Source organism: Ochotona curzoniae, unplaced genomic scaffold, assembly GCF_017591425.1.
Source record: "Ochotona curzoniae isolate NIBS_2020 unplaced genomic scaffold, NIBS_Ocur_1.0 contig_1071, whole genome shotgun sequence".
Lineage (NCBI taxonomy): Eukaryota > Metazoa > Chordata > Mammalia > Lagomorpha > Ochotonidae > Ochotona > Ochotona curzoniae.
The window spans coordinates 18,316,649-18,342,897 of record NW_024464939.1 but is presented as its reverse complement, the minus strand read 5'-3'; positions in this window follow the sequence as shown (position 1 = coordinate 18,342,897).

The following is a 26,249-nucleotide window of genomic DNA, read 5'->3' as shown; positions in this document are numbered from 1 at the left end:
CATAAAGTTCAGATTCTTGAACAGGGCGCCGAAATCCTTGCCCTCTTTAGCTTCCACACACATCCCCAACATTATTTCTGATCACTGTCATGTTTTTCTTCCTCTTTACAATAAGAACTATCTTCTCCTTGTGCTGAAGTCCTTGTTTCTCCATGCCTCATGCCATCACTGTCCTGGAATCTTGCCTTCTCTTGAGGTACATGGAAAGTCCCATGTATTATTCCTGTCTGTCTCGGTTTATCCTCAATTCTGGACAGTTAAATTTGATCCTCTGTTCTCATTTCAAGCTTGAACTATTGAGCCATTTATTATTTATTGACTGTCAATTAATGTGCCTGTATATCAATCAGTCTTAGAAATGTAGGAATAAAAATATCCATTCTCTCTGTCAGCCACTTTTGGTCTTTCTTTCAGGAATGGGAAAGGAGGATGTTAATTTTTAATTAAAGGTAATCCTAGAAAGCCAGCATACTCCTAGTTGAGAAAAATATAAGCCTTAAGGCTATTTGGTGATCAATCCAGAAGAATTCTAGCTGGTTTGCTGAAAACAACAAGTAACAAGAAAAGTCTCATATATGTATCCTATTCTATCGCCTATGCATAATGTTATATATATAATTGTAGATACAAATATAAAATCTTTATTAGCACAGTTAAAATCTATTCATTTGTTTTCCTGGGTTCCTAAGACAGTGGATTAGACTCATGAATGGATTTTGAAGTATGAATTGTGAAGAGTCTGCTAATTGGGTGGCAGGCAGATGTCCTATAAGGAAATGATTCATCAAGAAAATTGACTAAGCTCTGCCTTCAGACCAGAGACAGTCTCCCCAAGAAACTGTTGAATTTATCTGGACAATAAGATGTTGGACTCTATGCTTGGTATATGGTTGCAATGAAAGAATCTTGACTGAATTTGAACTGTAATACTGCAATAAGGTGGAGGAATCCACCATGAGGGGGAGGGTGCAGGGAGGGGTTGGGGGAATCCCAGAGCCTATGAAACTGTGTCACATAATGCATGTAATTAAAAAAATAATAATTTAAAAAGGAAAAACAACAACAAAAAAGAAAGGTGGCTAAAGAGAAGACAGAGGACAGGAAGAACTGGTGGACCCTTACAAACAGCACAGGGAGATGGAGGAGAGTCAGGGATGACAGTTAGAAAAGCTCCTCCAAGTCTGAAGAACCATGAAAGCTCTCAGAAGCATTTTTCCAGGTAAGAGATGCTACAATACTTGCAAAAGGAAGGAAGGAAGGAAGGAAGGAAGGAAGGAAGGAAAAAGAAAGAAAGAAAGAAAGAAGGAAGGAAGGAAAGAAAGAAAGATTCTGGAAAAAGAGTGATGATTTTTGACACTTAGGACTCCTTATTCAGTGTCAGCTACTCTTAAAGACTCTTTACATATGTTACAGCAATCCTTTTACTCTCATTTTTAAAAATATTTATTTGTTTTTATTGGAAAGGCAGATATACATAGAGGAGGAGAGACAGAGAGGAAGATCTGTCCGATGATTCACTCCCCAAGTGACCACAACGGCCGATGCTGCGCTAATCCGGAGCCAGGAGCCAGGAACTTCCTCCAGGTCTCCCACATGGGTGCAGGGTCCCAAGGCTTTGAGCTGTCCTCAACTGCTTTCCCTGGCCACAAGCAGGGAGTTGGATGGGAAGTGGAGCTGCTGAGATTAGAACCAGCACACATATGGGATCCAGGGGCATTCAGGCTGAGGACTTTAACCACTATGCTACCGTGCTGGGCCTGACTTTTACTCTTTAAACAGTAAGCAGAAAAGCTAAGATTTGAGCCAAGACAGTCATTCAGAAGGATCCATAGAAGGGTCTATACACTCGACCCTGCCATATGACTTCCCCAGAGGCAGGAGGAATTGGAGACTAGAAGCAGATATCCTGATTTCTGAGAAAAAGCAGCAGCAGAATCAGAAGGTAATGGTAACGTAAGGCAGTGATAGGGCAGAGAGAGATGCATTCAGGAAATATCTAGGAAGTAGAATTATTTAGATTTGGTAACATCTTAGAACTAAAGTAGAGGGAACGTTCAGTGTCTGCCTTGGTCAGGCAGAGATGACATCTGTATGGACAAAGAATAAAAAAAGATTTTGATTTTACGGTGGAGAAGGAGCTTGCAGCATGGAGTGGGAGATAACATGTATGGTTGATGGAAAACAGTGTGGCCAAATGATGGATATAATTGCACTGAAGAGTGACTAGTCCACTTTGCCTGAAGAAGAATCAATTTAATCCTCTGAACTTTGTAAGAAGTAGTCATTTTTCCCAAGGTACAAAAGGAAATAAAGTGCATTGTAAGCATCAGAAGAAAACATGCAGGTTAAGGTGTCATAGGAAGCAGAATGGGTCCTGGGACACAGGAAATTCAAGCAAGGAGGGCCTGGAAGGAAACTGAGTTGGAAGGAAGCAGCAGAGGGACTGGAGACACGTCATGTGTAGCAGCCATCATTTCTGCACACTAGCAAAAGCTATCCTTGAGAATTCATGGTCAGTTGTCCCTTTGGAAGGTTACAAGTGAATATTGCAGACTAGATATAGGAATCCAATGGGAATGAATGCCTGGGTTGACTGGCCACCCAGTAACTTGCACAAGCTACTGGAGGAACTTCTATTCTTACTGGAAGGTGTCCCTCTACTTTGAGTTCATTGTGTACCAGAATGTGGAATGCTGGAAGCTGTCACCAAGATATCACAGTGCACCAGGTGTGCTTTGACTGGCCAGAACCACCCCCCCGCAGGAGACTGGTGCACAATGAAGTGTGCTGTTTTACTCATTGCCATCAGCTGCCCATTTCTCTCAGACATGGGTCCACTAAGGAGGAAAAAAAATCTAGCTTATTGAGTGGCTAATAATAATAACAACAACAATAATAAGCCACCCACCTGTGAAATGACCCAGTTTCTGTTTTTCCCACCTGTCCTACAATTCTCAATAACTTTTCTTGATGCTTTCAGATTTCATACAAACCCCTTGACCTACATTTTTCAATGATCTGTTTCATTCTTTGTTTCCTTGCCTGGACTGTAATTTTCCTCTTTTCCTATCCCATCATTTTTACATTGGAGCTTAGAACAATACATAAGAGACCCTCACTAAAGTTTCTTGTTGAAAATCATTGAGTAATATGCATGTAGAAAGTGGCTGATTGACTGACTTACCACATCAATTCCTCTCAGAGTGGCTATTAACTAAGTTTTTCTTCTTCCTTCCTTTCTCCCCCTCCTCCCCATAGTCAGATCCCCCTCACTGCAGGCTTCAGAAATACAATCCCTATGGAGTGGTATGCTTGACTCCCTTCACAGTGGATCAAGACTGTACTGCCATTCCCATATTTCAAATGATAATTTTTCTTGATTATGTGTGAAATGTGCTTATCTGTGGAGGAATCAATCAGTTCTGACCGTTTACACAGCTCACATCTGCAGAAGGGAACTTAACTTATTCAAAAATAAGACACAGTGAAGTTCAGAATCTGTGAAATCATTTTAGCCCCAATGAAATTCTGTGTTCTTTGTTCATGGAGAGTGTGTGAAACAAGGCACACATGTTTCGATAGTAACTGTAACCCCAATGAGAAAACTAATGGTAGAATTATTCATTGAAAAAAATCACTCTTATATATGTGAGGAAGAGAGGGAACAAGCAAGACAAGATGCAACCACTCAGCAGATAAATAAGCAAAACTCTGTTCTCTTGAAATGATGGCATGCATTGATCCCTCTATTATTTGACCTTAGACAGCAACTGAATGCATTTTTGTGCTGATCTGAGTGACTTCGGTAAAAAATAAAAACTCCACTGACCCTGGGCTAATTCAGTGGCATTCAAGTCCAATCTGCTCATGGTTACAGGTAGAACCAGATAGTTTCTTCACCCTGATGTGCAGTTACACATCAGGGTGTGTGACTGAGGAAGACAGAGGAAGACGTGGCGATTAGCTCAACCTAGCAGTTAATTGTCAAGACAGGCACATTTACTTGTCTTGAGCATTTAAAGTATCTCAAGGACCAATATGGGTTTTTTTTAAGATTTATTTTTATTATGTTTTTATTGGAAAGGCGGATATACAGAGAGGAGAGACAGAGAGGAAGATCTTCCGATGATTCACTCCCCAAGTGACCACAACGGCCGGTGCTATGCCGATCTGAAGCCAGGAGCCTCTTCCGGGTCTCCCACACGGGTGCAGGGTCCCAAAGCTTTGGGCTGTCCTCGACTGCTTTCCCAGGCCACAGGCAGGGAGCTGGAAGGGAAGTGGGGCTGCTGGGATAGAACCAGCGCCCATATGGGATCCCGGGCGTGCAAGGCTAGGACCTTTAACCACTTGCGCCATCGCGCCGGGCCCCAACATGGGTTTTGTTCAGAGGTGGGCATATGAGCCAAATTCTGAAGTATGAGGGGTGTCAGGCAGAACAAGTAAAACTGTGAGGCATTCCTAAGCCCAGAGAATTACATGTGGAAATACAGAGAAACAAGGGCCCAAGGTGGTAGAGAACAACAAAAGTCCTAAGATGATTTTCATGTGACAGTATAGCTCGATTTTAAAGATAATACTAATGTTCAATAAAAACGAAACAAAAAAAATTCCACTATGGCATCACCTGTGTAAACTGACAAAGTACTCTCAGAGTAAAGTAACACAAATGCATATGTGTGTGAGCAAAAGCTAGAAGTTGGCTGCGAGTTGTAAAAAAACTCCTCATAATGTTTGCCTGAAGAGGGGTTCGGGAAGAAAATCAGGATGAGTAAGAGAGGCAAGGGAAGAGGCTTTAGATTTCTCTGAAGTGCAATATTGCCTTTTTAAGTTTTTTTTCTTTATTTTTATAAATATAAAGAAAATATTGTATGAAACACATAGGTATAGCTCCAAGAAGGCAATCTCAACTCTCCTCATTCCTCTGCTTTCCCTCTAATACCCCTCCCCCTCTTCTCTTCAGCAGTATTTCCAGCGTCATGATTTTATGTTCACAGTCATTCTGTATTCACAGGCTTGACATTAATCATAATATTCAGTAAGTAAGAAGATCACAAGACCACATTTCCCCTGAAGAATAAACATGGGCTAAAAAGGACCCTCCTATCCGAGTTTGACCACATCTTTCCTGTACTGTTTTGTGTGTTCTATATTAGCTGCCATGTATTAGAGAACACATGCATTTGTTTTTATTTTTGAGACTGTCTTGTATGTTAATTTCATTTCTTTTGGGCAACTTTCCAGAACATTATGAATATATGCCTATTTATATTACTTATATAACTTTTCTAAGGGTGTAATTAGCAAAAAGAGACTGAGAGTAAATATTATAAAATGTTAATGATATTATTTCTGGATTGTAAATGTGTTTGTTATAATTTGGATTTATTTATACTTGAATAAGTAATTTCTCTTCTTGCAAGTACAAAGTGTGTGTGTGCTAATCCATGTGCACAATGTATAGTCAATAAGTGTGAATATCAACACAGCAATGTGACTATTGTTTGACCTTATATGGGAGTTTAAGAAGAATTACCAACAGAGTTAAAATGAAGACTAAGAAGAGTTAAGGGGCAGACATTGTGGTGCAGTAGGTTAAGCTGCATCCCATTCGGAGACATTTGTTCAACTCCTAGATACTCAATGCTTCCAATCCATCTTTCTGCCGAAGCACCTGGGAGACAGCACACAGTAGCCAACATACATGGGACCTTGCCACCCACATGGGAGACCTAAAGAGAGGTCCTGGCTTTTGACTTTGGCCTGACCACATCCTGGCTATTCTGGACATTTAGGGGAGTTAACAAGCTATTGGAAGATCTTCTTTTCTCTCTCTCCCTTTCCCTCTCCTTTTCTACCTTCCATATAAATAGGTAATTTGAAGTTGAATCAATTTGAGAGTTAGTTATCAGATCATTAGTGGCTTTGACGTGAGTGATTTCAACAAAGTTGTCCAGGTGGGAGTCAGACTAGAGTGGATTGAGAGAATGAGAAAAAAAGTTACAGGTGTCAGCCATATCCAGAAATTTGGTTGTAAAGGGAATTGAATTTGTGGAGTAGTATTTACTGGATTGTAGACTTAAGGAAGATGGTTTAAGTTTTTAACAGTTGAGAAAGTTTATTTTGTTTATCTGAAAGATGAAAAATTTCAACAGAGAGAAATTAGGATGTAGCTGATGAAAGAGATAAATGATTGGCTAGTGCCACTTAAAAGCAAGAAGGAGGAGAATATACTGTAAGAAGGTGGGAGCTTCCACAAGCAGTGAAAGTCCAGGGAACTGGGCACTAACTCAAGATTCCAGAGGGATACACAGATCTTTCCTCTGTTCCCATTCTTATCTCATGGAATTTATTTTTATCTTCTAATTGATTGAATTAGTGGAAATTTTAGCACTTATAGTGAAAACTTTTTTTTATATACTGCACAAAACTTGTTAACACTCCCTTTTGATTTCCTTTAAGAATTATATTGATGGTTCAACATTGGAATTTCTCGTAACTTGCTTTTTATAGGATTATAGAATTATGTAATCAGAAGATTCAGTGATTTCTTCTCATCTAGTTCAGTTTGCAAACAATAGTGTGAATCCTGATGTCCAAAGAAAAACTACAAGGACGGTAAAATCAGCAGGAGATTTTAAAAAGCAGCATTTCCGCTTTCTCTAGCTGAACCAGTCTTATTCATGTGACTGGTCCATTAATGAACTTGCTAAGAGCAGCAATGTGTAAGGAAGACATCAGATACCTAATATGACAAACTCTCCAGTTCTCAAGGCACAGCACAACTGGTTTCATATTCATACAACAATAATCATATGTTTGTGCAAGGCTACATAGATCTTGAGTCAGCAGAACTCAGTCATTGCAGAATCAAGAAGCTTTTTTTATGAGGAGGTGAAATTTGAGTTGAACTTTGAAGGTTGGCTATGTTTGGAAAGGGAGAACGTGTGGGGATGGCCATCTTAGGGGACAGGAAAGAGGACCACAGGCTGCCCACGTCCAGCCAGGTCTGTGATTAGAGAGGGTATCAACCACTTCTCAGAAGGACATGAAGATGGATGGCTGGAGAAAATGTAGATTGTTTTGCATCAGACTGTGTAAGGCCCAGAGCTCTTGACTTTGCTTGTGCAACAGAAACTATATCCAGGCAGTTTTTCAGGATGATCCACAGCTATGAGAGTTACTTTCAAAGTTTATGAAAATGTCTGTTAGAAAAAAACGGATGTATAGTTTTCACATATTTTACGCCAAGATTAGCTCCTCCTTTAATTCCGCCTTCCATGAATTTTTTCAAGTATGGGTGTATTTTGTATTTCTGTGTTTTATTTTTTTATATTTTTATTTTATTTTTATAAGGTAAGCAAATTTCATAGTCTCACAATATAGATTTAGGACCAAATTGGTATTACTACTCTCCATTTTGCCTGTGTTCCCACCTTCCCTCCTCCTTCCATATATATATAGATATTTCATTTTGACAATGACACACATCATTTTTTATGGTAACTTCTTAGAAGGGTTGGCTGGATCATATCTAGTTTCAGATCCCTGAGAACTCTACATACTGTTCTCCATGATATTTGTACTATTTTAAATCCCCACTAACAGCTGCTTAGACCTCCTCCCCCTCACATCCTCACCAACATTTATTGTTTTTTGATTTGTGTTTTTATTTACATTTGCTTGATAGCTAGTGAACCTGCGCATTCATTCATGTGACTGCTGTCCATTTGTGTTTCAGTCTTTGAAAGCCACCAGTTCATGTCCTTCCCCATTTCTTAACTGGATTGTTTATTTAGTTGCTATTAAACTTCATAGCAAGTTTAGATAGATAACCTGAATGCTCATCCTTTATCAGTTGCATATGTTGCAAACCTGTCTTCCCATTCTGTTGGTTGCCTCTTCCTTTTGTTAGTTTCCTTTGTAGTATAGAAGCGTCTTAGCTTCGCGTGAGCTCACTTGTTTATTCTTGCTGTAATTGCCTATGTTTTTGTGGTCTTTTCCAAGAAGATGTTTGCCTATGCCAATGTTTCACAGTTTCCCTAATGTTTTCTTCTAATAACTTGATAGTATTGGGCTGTATCTTTTGATCCTTGATCCATTGTGATTTGATTTTAGTAAGAAGTATAAGTTAGGGTTCTATTTCACACTTCTCTGCACACAAAGATCCAACTTTCCAAGCACAATTTGTTGGAAAGACTGTCCTTTGACCCTGGATTGATTTCAGTTCACTTGTCAAAAGTCAGTTGGTTTGGGGAACCACACAATGGCTCAATTGGCTAGTCCTTCTGTAAGCATTGGCATCCCATCTGGGCACCAGTTCATGTTTCAGCTGCTCCACTTCCCATCCAGCTCCCTGCTTATGCGCTGGGAAACAGTGGAGGATGGCTTTAGATACTTGGGATTTCTTGTGTCTCCATACGAATTTTAGAATATTTTTTCTTATATCTGAGAAGAATATCCATATGAATTTTAGAATATTTTTCTTATATCTGAGAAGAATGTAAATCGCTTGTCATAATATGGAAACTTTGACGATATTAATTTTATTAATATTTTAACATTTTTTTTCATTTTTGGTAACTTCTTGTAATTTCTTCTTTCAATGTTTTGTAATTTTCAGGATTGAAATCTCTCACACCCTTGGTTAAACTTGTTTCAAGGCATTTAAATCTTTTTGCAGCTATTGTGAATATGACTGATCACACAAATGTTTTCTCTCAGCCATGGGATGATTTGTGTCATGATATATTCTTTTCAAACAAAAATGAGACATAAATCCCCTGTGTTTATTTTCCGTTTCTTGGTGACCACTGGTTTTACTCCACTCCTCACAGGGGAAGTAGGATGTGCAGCGGCAAGGTGTGACAGAGCTTTGCTCATGGTGACTGGCATCTGCAGTGTAGAGCAGTGCTCCCACCTTCCCCACTCTGTCCATGCTAATACCCATCAGCAATATGTACACTTAGTGATGCTTTCTAAATAACCAGAAGCGCATTCGTTTCATAGTTTCTGTTGCTCAATCTATTTGTACCATACTGTTCATTAGTACATCTGATTTTTATTCACTAAACTCGTAGCAGTTTCATCTGGTTGGCATGTCATAATTTTTGTTTCTTGTATCTTTGAGAAAAGGGACAACTTGAAGTAAGAGACATAGTAACATTATCTGCTTGAAATTAAGTTGAATCTAACAACATAACAAAGTTAACATAGAGAGTAAATTCGGTTTTATGTTTTACTTTAACACACACACAAAAAAAAAGAAGCAGCAGAACTCGAATATACATTAGAGAGTTTGCAGGCCCATCTGCTGATACATTTCCATGCACAAGACTGCTGGGTCTGAGCCAGGCTGCAGCCAGGAGTCAGTAACCCAGGCTAGGTTTCCCAAGGAGGTGGCAGGAACCCAAGTATGCAAGTTATTATCTGCTACCTTCTAGGGCTCACTTTAGCTTGAAGCCACAGGGAGCAGAGCTGGGACTCAGCAAAATCAGACATTTGTGTAAGGGATGTGTGCACCCTAATCATTAGACCAAATACCTACACCAGAAGCAGAGCTTCTTAGGATACCTAAAGAGCTTGCCCTGTGTCTTAGTGTATCCTGTAACCTGCTGATCTGGGATACTATGCCAATTATCTTTCTGACAAAGTTTTGTCTTATTAATTAGGAAATGATTGAAAACTCAAGCCTCAGTTTGAATTACCATTTATTATTATTTTTTTTACTAAGATCATGATACCTGCGTATTTATAAAAAGCTATTAAATTAGTTCCCATGTGATATAATCTACATGAAAGCTAATTATAGCATGTTACAGTTGAATATTGGCACTGCTAAGAAATCTCTATGCTAACATTCTAGTTAATTGCCTCACAGTTCCAGAGAGTTCCCAATTAAAGCATGATGTGTTAGTGTTCATGAAGAGGAGAGAAAGGTCAGAACTTGCAGGAGCAACCAAGTACTCCCTTCCAAGATGTTCAACAGAAATCGAATATTTCTTAAAATAATTTGGATTTCACCACTTGAGATAAAAAATGGATATATAGAAAAAAAAATGGATTGGACATGTCCCATGGCACTGCAGTAATACAAATCCCAGTTGTTCTGCTTCCAATCCAGCTTCTTGCTAATGTGCCTGGAAAATACCCATCATAGCTCAATTTCTTGAGTTCATGCCAGTGATGTAAGTGACTCAGATAGAGTTGCAGGCACACAGCTTCAGAATACTAAATTTCCAGCTAAGAAGTTGCTGTGTGACTTTGGAACTCAGGACTCTGCTTACATACAAAGAACTATATGTAAATATTTGGAAAGTTATTCATTGATTTACCATATTTAGAACAAAATTATTTTATAAATTTTGATAAGAATTAAAGTTATATATTTTTGGTAAACAAAAATGTAGTTAGTAAACCATCAAGAAGGAAATAACCAAGCTAACACAGCAAAGCTATTGTGCCAAACAGCACCATCTAGTGGCTACATTGAGTAACTGTATGCACACCACCCATAAACAGGAAGCCTCAGGAACCCAAAGCAGCAGCAGATGCAGGGAGTGGCTGCCTAGCTTTCACCTTATCAGCCCCATCCCTAGAAAATGCAAATGAGGAGTAATTTTCCCATAGCCACTTTCAAGCTCTATCCTGCTTTCCTTCAGTAAATCCTTAGGGCTTTATAATTTTTTCTTATTTTCCTCAATTCAGTATTGGTCACGTTTTGAAATGTCCTAGTAATCGTATTAAATTATGACTAATAATTGACGATATATTCTCCTCCTAGTGTGTATTTAGCTTTTGTAACACATGACTACTAGTCAATGAGGAATATTATGTAGTTATTTTTTATAAAGGAAAACTTTTTGATTATTCAAAATAGGTTACCAGCTCTTGCAGCATTTCTGATTAGACGTCACAAGCCTAAGGGAACTACTTGAGGGTAGATGCTGTGGCAGAGTACATTGTGCTACTGCTTGGGACACCCATATCCTTTCTCAAAGCTCAAGTCGGTTCCTCTGCTTTGGAGCTGGCTTCCTGCTACTGTGCTGGGGAATTCGCAGATTAGGGCTCGAGTACTTCGATAAATGTGGAAGACCTGGCTGGAGATTCTTACACCTATATTTTTCGTGGACAAGCCCTACCTGTTGCAGCCATTTGGGTAGTAACCCAATACCTAGGTGATCTCTCTCTCTCTCTCTCTCTCTCTCTCTCTCTCCCTGTGTGTGTGTGTTTTAAATAAATAACTAAATCTATAAAAATTGATGACTCTTCAAATTGTTCCAGTGTTTAGAGGAGAGACATCTGCAAAGAGGACACTATGCCGTCAAGCTGGTGCGTGGGGGTTACTATAAGTAATGATGAATACTTTTGCGTGCAAATCCACAATTTTTGTTGCTGTATTATAGTCCAAGCTACAGCTTACTGAAGGCTCAGAGAAAGGTGGCATTTCCTATGAACAGAAGGCAAAATTCTGAGTTCTACAAAATTCTGAGCTGTTTTGGCTCTACGCCAAACAAGTGTGCTGCAGGTTTTGTTTGTTTCTTTCCCTATCTTTTACATGACCTGCCCACCCATCGTATTCCAATGTGCCTTTGTGGTTCCCAAAACATCACTTTTCTCAGCAAAGACCACCTTCTCCCCCCTACTGTTGTTACAAAAATTGCCTCCATGGGCCTGGCACAATAGCCTAGGGGCTAGATCCTTGCCTTGCATCCACTGGAATCCCATGTGGGTGCCAGTTCATGTCCTGGCTGTTTCATTTCTCATCCAACTCCCTGCCTCTGACAGGGCAGTAGAGGATGGCCTAACTTGGGACCCTGAACTTGCATGAGAGATCCAGAAGAAACTCCAGGCTCCTGGTTTTGGATCAGCTTAGCTCTGGCCATTGTGGCCATTGGGAGAATGATCCGGTGGACAGAAGGTCTTTCTCTCTGTCTCTCATTTTCTCTGTATGTCTGCCTTTCCAATAAAAGAAAATAAATCTTAAAACATGAATAAAAAAGCTTTCTTAAAAAAACAGAAAGTAGCCTCCACAAATTAAACTCTTACTATTTTGTAGTCTGAGAAAATCAATTATCTAATACTATCCAGTGATAAAAATGCCCAACATATTTTGACTTTTTCTCATTTTTTCCAATTTATATTTTTATTGGAGAAGCAAATTAATAGAGAGGAAGAGAGACACAAACATAGAGAGAGACAGAGACATCTTCTGCCTACTAGTTCATTCCCCAAATGTCTGCAACAGCCAAAATTGAGCTGATCTGAAGCCCAGAGTGAGGAGCCTCCTCTGGGTCTCCCTCATGGATACAGGGACCCAAGGAATTGAGCTATCCTCCACTGGTTTCCCAGTCCATAAGCAGGTAGTAGGATTGGAAATAGAGTCACCTGGATGTGAGCCGGTGCCCATATGGGATGTGAGCACTACAAGATAGAAAATTACGATGTTGAGCCACCACTTCTTCCACAAGTGTTTTGTTTTGAATCTCACAACTATGTTATTGCATGATCTCAAGTTTGGTATCACACATGCTATATCTCTAGAATATAGAGATTGTAGGATTAAAGGGTACTTTAAAAAAGCATATTTAACTTCCTTGATGTGTACCAAAAAGGCAGCTATCAAAACTTGTAGTGATATTTCAAATAACTCATGAGCAATCATATCCTACACTGTGATTTTGTAGTTCTCCTAGTGAAAGTGTGAAATGTGTCTCTTACCACCACCACTTTGTGACTTACGTGCCAAGGCTTGGAAAGGTAATTATATTGAGCTTGCCTTCCTCTATTTTGTCATTTGAATGAGAAGCTCTGCCTCCTCTAGCCTGCTGGATCTCTGCAACCAAGCCCCCTGGAAAGTTCAGCTAACCTCTGCCAACCTGCACATCTTGGTCTGCTCCTGAGCATTCTGAAACTGATTATTGCTATTGTAACATCAGCTATCCAGCTCATGGTTATTACAAGGTAAAAGCTATACATGAGGTGCAAAGAAGCAATGTCCAGGGTAGTTGTGAGCAAAACAGGGAAAGCTGAGGATGACACAGATGTCTCCTGCTTGCAAAGCAGATGGGAAGAAGCTCATTTCCAGAGCTTTCTTCTCAGTCTCTCATTGCAGGTATCTTCCTGGATGACAAGATTGCAAGCATCCTCTGAAATCTATTCCAGATGGATGAAGACAACCAGGACCCTGAGTCAACTCAACTCATGTACATGATTTTCCTGGGATTTTCCTGGGATATTGCTTTGTTGTTCCCGGAATTGGTTGTAGAGATAAAATTTATTCATAATAATCCTCTGTTGATGAAGTTGCTTTATCATTTTTCAATTTGTCATGCCTCACTGTCTACCTGTACTTCTCCTTCTTTCACCCTGTCTCTCTTTCTCCTCCTTTTTTTGTGGTTTTCTTTGTCAAGATGGCAAAAAAGCACAGTAGAAAAAGCTCTAGATGGTTCTCTTTTATATATAAAAAAAAGTCTATCTTATTTCTTAATGGGAAAGGCAGATATACAGAGAGAAGGAGAGACAGAGAGGAAGATCTTCTGTCTGCGGGTTCACTCCCCAAATGGCCACAACAGCCGGAGTTAAGCCAATCTGAAGCCTGGAGCCTGGAGATTCTTCAGTGTCTTCCATGTGGGTGCAGATTCCCAAGGCTTTGGGCCATCCTTGACTGCTTTCCCAGGCCACAGGCAGGGAGCTAGATGGAAAGTGGAGCAGCTGGGATATGAACCAGCGCACATATGTGATCCTGGCAGATGCAAGGTGAGGACCATCCAGTAGGCCATCACACAGAGCTACTAAGGGGTTCTTTTCAAAAATCAGTTCAATCGAATAATTTGATACTGGACCATTAGTGAAGCTGAAAAGCCAACAGTGTATGCCCCAGTCCTCAGCTGAGGGAGGGGGCATTTGGACATGGGAAACAAAGAAAACTCAGAGTTACACAGAGAAACTATGACAGAAAAACAATCAAGCAAAATTATTGACAACCTTATAATGAACCTTGAAGCAGTTTGATAATGAGTGGCTTTCTCTTTCCTTTTTCCACCAAACCTCAAAATAGATGAAAAGAAGAAAGAGTCCTATTTTACTTCCAACCTATGCTTATGTGAACGCTAGGAAAGATTGAAATGAATCTGAGATTCAAGTTCAAAGCAAAAGTTGGAGAGTCATGTTAAAGACTCAAATGAAATTACTTAATAAACTGGAATGATATAGAATGATGAACTCAGTATCATTAAAGAAACTGGAAGCCAACTGGGATAGATAGAAAGTGATGGAAAATCAGCCATGCAAACCTCAAATATTTTCCTATTCAAACTCCCAGCCAGTTGAGATTGTTTATTAAACTTGTATCCTCAGCTTACTAAATTTGGTATTTGAAATACGGAGAGGAAAAATTAAAAAAAAAGAAATCATATCTTTTTTTCTTCTTCAGCTGTTCTTGGCCAGATGGTTAACCCCTATCATTCCCCATCATACTATCTCTTACCTTTGATGGCCCCAAAATAACCGGTGGTCCGGTTATTTTGAGACAAGAGAAAATTTGCAGCCAAGCATCTGTCAGTCTCATAGGAAGAGGGACCAGCTGATCAAGTTGATTTGAAAAGATAGAAAGCGAATGCTTCACACATTCTGCAGTCCTGGTAAGGCCTGTTCCCTTCTCTGATCTCCCTGTTGTATTTGTGGTAATGGATGGGGGGAGGGCTGTCATGGGAAAGTCAAAGAATAGCAAGGAGAGTGCTTATCCCAGTTGTTCTGATGTGGTGCTTTGGAAATCTTAAACCTACAGTGGATGATGCTGAGGTCCTGTTTCCTCATCAGCAGCTGTAGAAATTCATTTCAGGAAAACCAGAAACAGGTTCACAGCACCCCATGTTGGTCTGTTACAGTCCATAAAGGGACCACCTTACCATGGCTCCCCAAGGTTCATACACCATCCCTTTCATTTGCTGAGCCATGTATTTGACATGCTCCCACCAGCTGGGACTTGCTTCTGATACTGATACTCATAGTCTATGGAATGCAACTAGATTGTCTCCTTTGCGTTAAGTGCTTTTTCTGCTACTTGTCATTTCCATCTTGCCAAAGCTCAAAGCCTTAGTAGTCCACTCAGCGGATGAGCAGTCTCTAGTTTGACCTTCCCTGTCCCATCCAAGGTAAGAATTATAATATTTTTTTCTGAGTCATGTGTCCCTCTAGGGCAAGCTAGTAGGCTTCACAGTCACACCCTGTCCAGGAACACAAGGACCACTTTTATTTTTACCAGTCACATGTGCCAGAAAAGGGTCAAACAGAAAGTGATCTTCCTGGGCCAGTTACAATGCTTTACATCTGTGATATTCAAAGTTTCTCTCAACAGCTCCGTGGTAGACCATTTCTTCAAGTAAGATTGATGCCCTGGTTGGTGGTCAAGAGTTCTACCTTTCTGAGGTCTTTGGGATTCCTAGCCTCAAAAACTTCAACTCCATTTGAAGAGGCCCTTCCTGTGAAAGCATCTCTGTACCTTGCCTCATTTTGGTCCAGTGGTTCACTTTCCTTGTGGGTCTCCATTTCAAGGCAGAGAACACATGGCAACAGAAACCTTCCATCCATTCACCTCCCAAATGCCTACAAGAGGCAGGGTTGAGCAAGGCAAAGATTAGGTGCTTATAGCTCAAGCCACGTCTCCAACATAGGTATTAGGGGTTCAATCACTTGAATTACCTATTGCTCTCAGTAGTACATTAGTTGAAAGCTGGAAGTGAGACTGTAGTCAAGACTTCAACTTAGGCCCCCCCATACAAGATAAGGGCATCCCAAGAGGGATGTTTGCTCACCCCCCCCCCACAACCATTTGTGTTCTCTGACTTAAGAAAACAAGCGTGGGGCAAGCACGATGATGCAGTGAGTTCACATGCTGCTTGTGAATCTTGTATCCCATATCAGAATGTAGGTTTTAAGACCCAGCTACTTTTTTTCTAATCCAGCCTCATGATAAAGTGCCTGGAATGACCACAGAAATTGGTCCAAGTATATGGGATACTAGGATGCAGTTTCTGGATTTTTTTAAGATTTATTTATTTTTACATCAAAGAATTGTAAAACCTAATATACTTCTAAGATCCTATGATACTCAGTAATGGGGAAGCGGGAGAGCAGAGAAATCTTCCATCTACTTAGAATGTGTGAGAAAGACATGAAGTATAACCTATCAGGAACATAACAGGCAACTTAAAGACAACAGAATGATGGTACCAAAGTATAAAGACACACAGGGAGAATCAAGAGCAATACTGACAACCTCTTAACAGGAGGTCGTATGCACAGAGCAGGAGGGGACCCCAGAGTGCAGCAGATGGACAGGAGGAGGCTTGTATCCCAACACTGGAGACGCCCGGATCCTCACCAAGGACTATCAGCACGGACACCAAGGATTATATCCCAACTGCCAAGGAGAACACAGGGAACTGGAGTGCCTTCAGAGCCCAAGAACTCTGAGGTCATCCACTCCCATTTGGATCTACCACATGGGATGGAAGAAGCCCAAATCCTTCCTCGCAGGAGCCAAGGTCATCAGAACAACAGCTAGGAGCCTTGAGCGGTCCGCAGAAACAGAAAAACAGTAAATTTCCTTTAGGAATCAAGAGAGGAGCTTTCTCTGGTCCTTACCTAGTTCCAACTTTGGATCCCCACCCCCTCTTGCAATCACCATCAGGGTCGCTCCAGAGGCCCCCTCCTCCCCCAAAAAACAAACAAAAAATAATTAGAATAGATAGACAGAGAACAACAAGGAAAGCTCAGTACCAGACAGGAAATGGTTAGCCTGGACTCACATATACCTTACTAGGTAGGACAAAAAGATAAGTTACTCCTCACTAGGGTATTGAAGATTTCTCTGCACACCCCTCCTAAAACTGTTCTGTGCCCCAACTGTTGACATATGCCTTGTTAGAGCTATAAGCCAGCATGGACTATCCTAAAATCCACCAAAATTAGTAAAAATTATGCTTCAACACTACTAAATACAAAAACGAAAATAGACACAAGACAGCTGAATAGTACCCTATAGCTATTTTAACATGTATAGCAGCCAGTTGTGTACAAACTAAAATTGAAATGTCAATGAAGTAGTCACAGGATGTGGTTAAGAACTTGCATTTTCTAAAATATTGGTTACTCAATATCATGTCAAATAATTCCATAATGTTGTAAGTTGTTGTTGATGTTATGTTGGGGTTTTTAATTGATCGGGATGATATTCTGCCAGCTCAACCTTCAGACCAGAGATGGTCTCTCCAAGAAACTGTTGAATTTATCTGGACAATAAGATGCTGGGCACTATGCAAAGTACATGCTTGCAATGAAAGACTCTTGACTGAAATTGATCTGTAATACTACAGCAAGGTGGAGGAATCCATCATGCGGGGGTGGAGATTCGGGGAGGGGTTTGGGGAATCCCAGAGCCTATGAAACTGTGTCATAAAGTGAAATGTAATTAAAAAAAGAGATTTATTCATTTTTATTGCAAAGTCAGATATACAGAGAGAAGGAGAGACAGAAGGAAAATCCTCCGAGTGATGATTCACTCCCTAAGTGACAGCAATGGCCAGAGCTGAGTTCGATCCGAAGCCAGGAGCCAATAACTTCCTCCAGGTCTCCCACATGGTGCAGGGCCCCAAAGCTTTGGGCCGTCCTCGGGCCTGCTTTTCCAAGCCACAAACAGGGAGCTGGATAGGAAGCAGGGCTGCCAGTATTAGAACCAGTGCCTATACGGGATACTGGCAAGTTCAAGGACTTTAGTTGCTAGGCCATCACTCCCAGCCAGAGTTCCTGGATCTTACCTCAGTTTTACCCAATCTGACTGTTGTGGTCATTTGGGGAGTAAACAATTAGACCAAGATCTCTGTTTGGAGGAAGGAAGGAAGGAAGGAAGGAAGGAAGGAAGAAAGGAGGGAAGGAAGGAAAGAAAAAAGGAAGGGAGGAAGGGAGGAAAGAATGGGAAAGGAATGAAGGTGGAGAGAAAGTATGATTGTAAGAATTGAATTTACAGACTACAATGAATCTGTTGATTGCATAATATAAGATTAACATGAAGATTGATATGAATTGTTAGGGTAATTATCATGTGTTTGCTGAGGTCCTGAATATCTAATGTATAATAAATTCCTTAAAAAGCAGCCTTTCTCTTTGGCTCTTACTCTCTTCCTTTGTCACTCTGACTTTCACATAAAGAAATTAACAAATCTTTAAAAATAGAATACAAGTGTGCAGTTAGAAAATCCAAAGAAGGTGTGGCTCAGGTTTTTTTGTGTGATATCAGCCATTGTAGATTTTCTTGAAACTACATCAAAAGGTCCAATATTCTTATAAACATAATGAAAATATTGCTTAGCCTTTTAGGTTTTATTATAATATGAATAAGCACCAGGTAATAAATCTTTACCAAACAAAACTTTTTTATGCTAAAGCCAAAGTTAGAAATGAGTATTTATCTGAATTTTGAGCCTTAAGCGATCCCATGGAATTTTACAGCTTTAAAAGTGAAGCATCAGTGGAAACAATGATAAGGAAACTGACTTAAGAAAATACTGAGCCAGGGAGAAATGCAGCCAGGAAGTATCCATGGACTCATTCGTTCAAGAAAACTTAGAGACAAGTGTTGTTTTTTTTTTTTTTTTAAATGAAAAGTTCATTTACTTTGCTTGTTCTCAATCCTGAACGGTCAATGTTCCAACTGAGAAAGAGTGGAGTTTTGCCTTTTAGGGGTGAAAAGCTCCTGTGATAGGGTTTCTTTAACTGTTGCTGCACTTCCATTTCCATCGAAGCATCAATGCTGCTCACTCCTCCAATTTGAATGAGAAGCATTTAAAAAGGTTCTTTCCTTGTCGCTGAGATCACACATCCTAAAACTCTGCAGCTGTCCTCCTAAGATTGCTAGCAAATGATAACAGCTATAAAACTCAAACCATAAGATGCAAACTTTTGCACATTTTCTGGGTTCCAGCCCCTCCTCACCAAACACTCTGCATCCTTCCCTGCTTCCTAAAAGCCTTTGCTTGGTGGGATTCTACCGCAGGTTCACAAGGGACAGAGAGGAGATTGGCAAACACATTGAGATCACCGTGCATCTCAGTTTCTTCAAGGAAGGCCTACAGTTTGCTCAGAAATGACTTAGTTTACAAACAGAAGATGGTAAACGTGCTAAAGACCATCTTTGAAGTGATCGAGTTCAGATCACCCTCTTGGCTTGGCCAGGGAACAAAAGCTTAGCCTGCCTAGTTCTAACAGCTTGCGCTAATGCAGTGTGAAAAACTAAATATAGAATACTTTTGTTAAAATCAGATTAGACTAATTCTTTATGAAGTGCTTTAATGAAAAATGTTTAATGGTTGAAATACTATAACTCTGGAGTTAAAGTTGCAGGTGCAAGAATGATATTCTACACTCCCTGGAGAGCAAACTAGTACATACTGTGAAATATCAATTAAAGTTTATAGTTGCCAGGGTTAGCAGAAAGTCTTTTTTCATGGGAAATTTTTATTCTCTTATGAAATAATCATTTTGGGCTAAAATATGTGCTGAATTATGTGGGCATTCAGAGTTATTAAGAAATGGATTTATTTTACAAGCAAGCTATAGGCATTCTTTGCTGTTTTTATGAGGTCATCGACATGACTTTTAAATGGGGCTCTGGGCCAACTTTGATTCTCACATCAGTTCATTAATTCACACAGCTGTCTCTGAAATCTACAAGAATAATATATACTGCAGATGGAGGGCCAGCAAAGGGGTGGGTGAGATTTCCAGGCTGTATTTCAGTCAGGAGATCCTGCTGACATCATAAACTATGAGACGACAGCTTAAGCTGTTTGGGGAGCAGCAGCAGTGTCCCGATGGAAATATGGCTGCCTTAATTGATTCTTTTTCCTTTCTGAATATACAGAGTGGGGACACCCAGTCGTTTTTATTTGGAGTGAAGCGAGAACATTAAAGGCAGGCACTGCAGGAATGCATTAGCAGGGAAACCCAAGCAGTTCTTAAGGCATGGGGATAGATTGGATTGTGCTGATGATATACAAGCAGCTGTTCTGACACGTAAGGGCCTGGGCAAAGTGGCTGCTCAATGGTGGTGTTTTAAAGGCAGTTGTGAACCCATCGCCTTTGTCCAGAGTTTTTCTGAATGAGATGTGGCAAGGATGATATGAGAAATGTGGAAGCACCAAATTATCTCTTTACTTCCCAATGGGGAGCAAATTTTGACTGTGGTTGGGTAAAGATAGACCATGGTGGGACTTTTGACAGTTTTTCCCACTTGGTCAAAAAGTAGAATTATTTATATCTGTACTAAAATTCCTTTCTGATGTAAGCCCCCATTCTGCAGGTTTTTTGTACCAAAGTGAATTGGGAGGCAACTTACATGCAGTTCATGCTTCTGAGAATCTCTTGGTTTCCAATGCTTTATTTGGCATGAAGATGGTGTTTTTAAAAAGGGTACATGCACTTTCAGATCCTTTAAATTCCAAATTTGTTTTGGTTGCCATGGGAAGGTGAGCCAACCCTCTCTGAGAGTAATTTCAGCTTTACAAAGAAATCCAGCCAAGTTTTTATGTCTTTGGATAGCGGAAAGTTTTATGAAATGTGACATTTTAAGTGTGCTCCTCAGTAACTCTCCATTAAAATACTGACACCTGTGTGCATGTGGAGTATGGAGGTTTGGTTGCCTTATCTCATTTGTATATACAAATGTCTTTTTGTGCATGTGAATTGAACTTTGCGTGGAAAACAGATGTGTCTTTAAAGAGTATGAGACAACTAATGTATAAGAAAGACTAGAAAATCCAAATTTATTGAAGACATCAAAGTTGAATTTCTCAAGGCCACCCATATCCATATGAGGGTGCAAGAAATGAGAGTACATGATGCATTTATTTTGGTGCCCCCAAATTCTTGAAATTGGTGCAGAAGAGGTGCTAACCAAAAACTTACGCAAACTGCATGTTGAAAAAAAAAAAAAGGAAAAGAAAGAAAAAGAAAAAAAAAAACCTGCACCAAATGGATTTATGTTTCATTCATTTTTTTGCATAAACTTTTACAGTGCCCTCACCTACCTTTTCCAATTCTTTCCTATACTTATATGTTCTATGAACAAATGCCCATAATGCATAAATTGCACTGCCAAACATTCTTGAGAGAGGGAGGAGCTCCAAGTATGATCCAGTCACAGTCTCTATCAACTCTCCCATAGCACAGTGGGTGATGGCAATGTTCTGCCTCCGTCGTGAGCACGTTGTCATCCAGAACATCTGCAGAGCTAGTCACAGATTAGCTGAAGTTGTCCATTCTCACTGTGTTGAAAGACTCAAGTTCAGTAGATGCTTACTTCAAAACATGTTGTGCATTACCTATGTGTAAGGTAGAGAAGAGGGAGTGCAAAGAGAATGGTTGTCAATTTTGCATGCTAAGAGTGACAAATGGATAGGGTATGTGACCGTCGTCAAGGGTAGGAGGCCACCATTTGACAGAGTTGGTTGGTCTTGATGAAGATGAACTAAACTCATAAATCCTACCAGGAAATAGGAACCAAGAATGAATATCTAGCATTAGTAAGAATTTTCACAGTTCAGCAACAATATTCAGAGAGTTGGTTGAAATCAGAAACTGTCTAGATTTTTATTGGGTAAATCTTCTGAAATGAATAATAAGTATATGTTATGGGACCAAATGTTTATATGGTACTCCTAAATGCATATATTGAAGTTCATTCTCCAACAATAGCATGGTGTTTGGAAATGGAGCCTTCGAGTGGTAAAGAGTTTTATCTGAGATCATGGAGGCAGAACCCATAAGCTAAGGCTATTGACCATGTAAGAATGTATTCATGTGTTCTCTCTCTCTCTCTCTCTCTCTCTCTCTCTCTCTTTCCTCATTTCAGGTGGCATCTACTAACTAAAAAGACAACCTTCACCATAATCTTGATCTTGGCATCCTAGAGTCTCTAAAACTATGAGAAATAAAAGTGGGTAAGCCACCTGATCAACAGCATTTTGCTATAGCAATTTGAGTTTAGATAGAAGGCTTATGAACTTTATAGAAAAAAAAATACTAATTTCTATGACTCTTTCTTGTAAATCACAGATCTCATTAATTATGTAATTGTAATTAAATCTTCTGATTTATAGCTTTCTAAGTTATTGCTCTGGTCATTGTTTGTACTATAGATAATGTTTATTTGAAGACCTTGGCTCAAACACGTTTCAGATTTTGTGAAGTGTTTCAAATATTTGCAGATACACAATGAATCTGCAATGAAACCAAATCTAGTCATGAAAGTTATTTGTTTTATATATACTTTATACATACAGTGTGAAGGTAACTTTACGTGGTATTATTTAATGAAGATATGATGGTGTTTCAGTAAAAATTGAAGCCCTGTTTTTACCCTTTAGATAGACCTTCTTGTTCTCAAATAGGAAACTTCTCTAGGAGAGATTGTAGACACTGTGTATTTTCATATTATTAGTAATTAGTATTTCGTCTACTTCAATCGTAGTAATTCATTCCAAATTTACTTTTCGTATTTTTCATGTCAACGATAGTTTAAAATTCTTTTGAGACTAATAATATTTACTAATGGTTGGTCATTCTGAGATTAGATCACATATTTTTAAACTGACATAACCCTCTGATTCTATCTTAGAAAGATAGCAAGCCATTTTAGATAATCCCATGATGTTTTAGAAAGGATTTTCAGTGCCAATTTTATTTATCCTTAGAAGCACCTGGAAATTATTCTTCAACTGATGATGGTGGGCTCTGTTGATATGGTCTCTGAAGTTTTGTTCTATTCTGAACTTGGTGATCCCTGCTAATATCTGAATTTCAAGGCCAATTGCTCTTCAGCCTTCCCCTGCCATGCTCCTGCCCAGTTCTCCTCACATCATTATTCATCCTGTGTTTTCACGTGTGCTCTTCATGTATCCCCCTCACTGTTCCTAAGGCCCCAAGGAGAAGGCTATGTTATGACTAAAAGCATGGTCTCTGTTTCCAGTCTTTGTTCTGTTATTAAGTATTATATGGCATTAGAAATGATCGCTTCTTCATCTGTAAGGTGGACCTACTGCCTCCTGAAATAACTGTGTGAATCTAAGCTTACACCCAGAGCCACTGTATCATTTTGTCTTCAGGGGCTCCGGCTACCCCTGTAGGTGATTCGACGCACGTCTCAACAGCATTTTCAAATACAAATGAATGGTAAAAAGAACAGAGTGAGGGTGAGCAGCCAAAAGTAGGTATAGATCTTCAATAAAACTTTTCATAGAGCCCTCTAGTACTCTTGTTTCTCTTCATCCTGGCCAACACCAAGTATCACTGAGCCTTTGCGAGCTTTGACATGAATGGAAATGGTGACTTGAATGATCATTTGTGTTTTCTTCTCCCAATTTTTACCCCCTCAAGAGTACATTCCCCCAGCTTTGTCCCCCGGTCATTTTGAGGGAGAGCAAAGGGACAAAATCAAAATACCAGTTGCCATCACTTAGAGTTGTTGTCATGACAAAAGCAAAGAGACACAGTCTAAAACAACCCCTGTCATTGAGTTACTATCAAAGAGATGGTTCCCGAATTTTCAGCTGGTCATCATAATGTGAGGAGGAACCCATCAATCACACCCTTCGTACCTGTTCTGAGCAAGGTGCTAGACATGGATGCCCATTGTGAGTGAGTTCCACCTCTTTCGTTTCTACCCTTTGACTGATTAAGTTGTCCCTCTCTCCCTTTCCACCAGTTTCTTGGGTCTTTCCTCTCTTAGAGCCCCCTGCTGTTGCTGTGGCTGAAGATAGCTCTTTCAATCTCTGTTAAATAAATCTGTTTTGTACACTTGGATTATCCTAATGAAAATGCTTCTTTTGTGTGAGATAAGGAGAGGTTACTATCATCTTTCGTGTCAAATTCCTTACAACAGTTCCATGACTTTTTAAATAAGAAAAATAGAAATATTCAAAACCTCTAGCACCAGGCAATAGACCCCAAAAGATCATCACTGTATCTCAGATCTCTAGTCAGTGCTTAACACAGCAATAACAGCCATTTTTGTCTGTTTCATAGTGGTTCTGTTTTCCAGCGGGGCCATTTTATTTTTTCACTCATATTACTCCTGGCATTAGGATCTGAATGTCCAGATCAATGTATTGCAGAGCTTGAGACTAATAAATGATGATTGTGGTTTGAGATCCATAGAAACCTGTACATACATTTATATATGCTTGATCATTATTTGTAGAATGTTGTTGGGACAAATGTACATTTGCAAAAAATTTCAGGTACTAGAGCACAGACTAAATCTCAACCAATATTGCACCATTAAAGAAGATAATCAAACGTTATCTTTTATGAATGCACTCATATATTTTCAAGTTTTAACTTAAAACCTAGAAATATGGGCTGGCATTGAAGAATAGCAGGTAAAACTAAGCCTGTGACTCCATCATGCTATATGGGCAGCAATTAAAAACCTCTCTGTTCCACTTCTGATCCAGCTCCCTGCTAATGGCCTGCAGATGCAGGAGAAGACGGTTCAAGTTCCTGGGTACCTGCAACCATGTGGAGGACCTAGAAGAATCCCAAGGTTCCTGGCTCTGCCTGGTCCAGCCCAGCCCATTGCAGCCATCTATGAAGTGAACCAGTGGATAAGAGATCTTTTCCTCCCTCTCTCTCTCTTTCCCCCTCTCCTCTGCAATTCTGCCTTTCAGATACACAAAAACTAACTAACTATATATCCTATATATAGATATAATACAACACATTTTTGAAAGTTCATTCTTTATAAAAAATTTACTTTTTGAGAGGCAAAATTACACTATAGAGGGAGAGCGGGAAAGAGAAGAAAGATGGCTACAAGCGTGGGCTGAGCCAGACCAAAGGCAAGTGCAGAGGCCTGAGCACTTGAGCAATCTTCTCCTGCTTTCCCAGATACAGTAACAGGGAGCTGAACTGGGAGTAGACCAGTCAAATCTTGAACTGGCACCTATATGGATGCCAGCATCACAAACAACAGCTCAACCCTCTACAACACCAGCCTAAAAAGTACATTCTTAACAATTCTACAGTAAATCCACTAAGCAACTGTCTTAGCATGAGTGTTACTGACAATCCATGAAAGCTCATTTTCTGAAAGTCTTTAAAACAAGATGATTTAAGTTCCTTTCAAATGTATTTTTTTGTAATAATTTATACTGGTTAATTTTATGTATTTAATTCTGCATTCTATGGTTCCAAAACTTCTAATGAATAGGGATGAAAAGTTTCCCTATTATTCAAATTCGACAATGAACACTCAATTCTTCCTTCATTTAATTTATAAGAAAGTCAACTGAAGAATGGTTAAAATAATGAAATTTAACTTTTCTTTGGAAATATTTCTTAAAAATCGAAGCTGTTTCTAACCTTCCTATTTGAGATAATTTAGAATTTTGTTAGCTTTGCACATCTCCTTTTTATATTTTTATGAATAGGTAAAGAAAAACTATAAATAGAAAATGGGGCCCGGCTGCGTCGCCTAGCAGCTTAAGTCCTTGCCTTGCATGCGCCAGGATCCCATATGGACGCCAGTTCTAATTCTGGCAGCTCCACTTCCCACCCAGCTCCCTGCTTGTGGCCTGGGAAAGCAGTTGAGGACGGCCCAAAGCCTTGGGACCCTGTACCCATGTGGGAGACTTGGAAGAGGTTACTGATTGCTGGCTTTGGATCAGCGCAGCACAGGCCGTTGTGGTCGCTTGGGGAGTGAGTCATTGGATGGAAAATTTTCCTCTCTGTCTCTCCTCCTCTGTATATCTGACTTTGTAATAAAAAATAAATGTCTTAAAAAAAAAGAAGTAATAGGAAGTAATCAACCATCAAAATTATTTGGAGGCTAGGCTCTGAATGTTTTAGGAGATAAAATATCTTAATATAGTTTAACTCACAAATAAATTACTGTAACTGTCAACATTATGTCTTGTATTTCAGACATGCATAACACTTGCTGAATGAATTAATACTAAAATAAATCCTGTTTAAAAAAAGAAAATGAAATCAAATTTTGGATCAATTTACCAATGTCCTGATTTTAATTATCGATAGTTAATTTGATCAAATATTGGTCCTGTTCCTTGATAATTAGGATCCACCACAGTTTTGTTATTGAGAGGATTAAATATTTTACAAAGATACTACACATAGTATGATAGATTTCTTTATCCGATTTCAAGAAATGTACTATTACAATATTCAAGTTGATT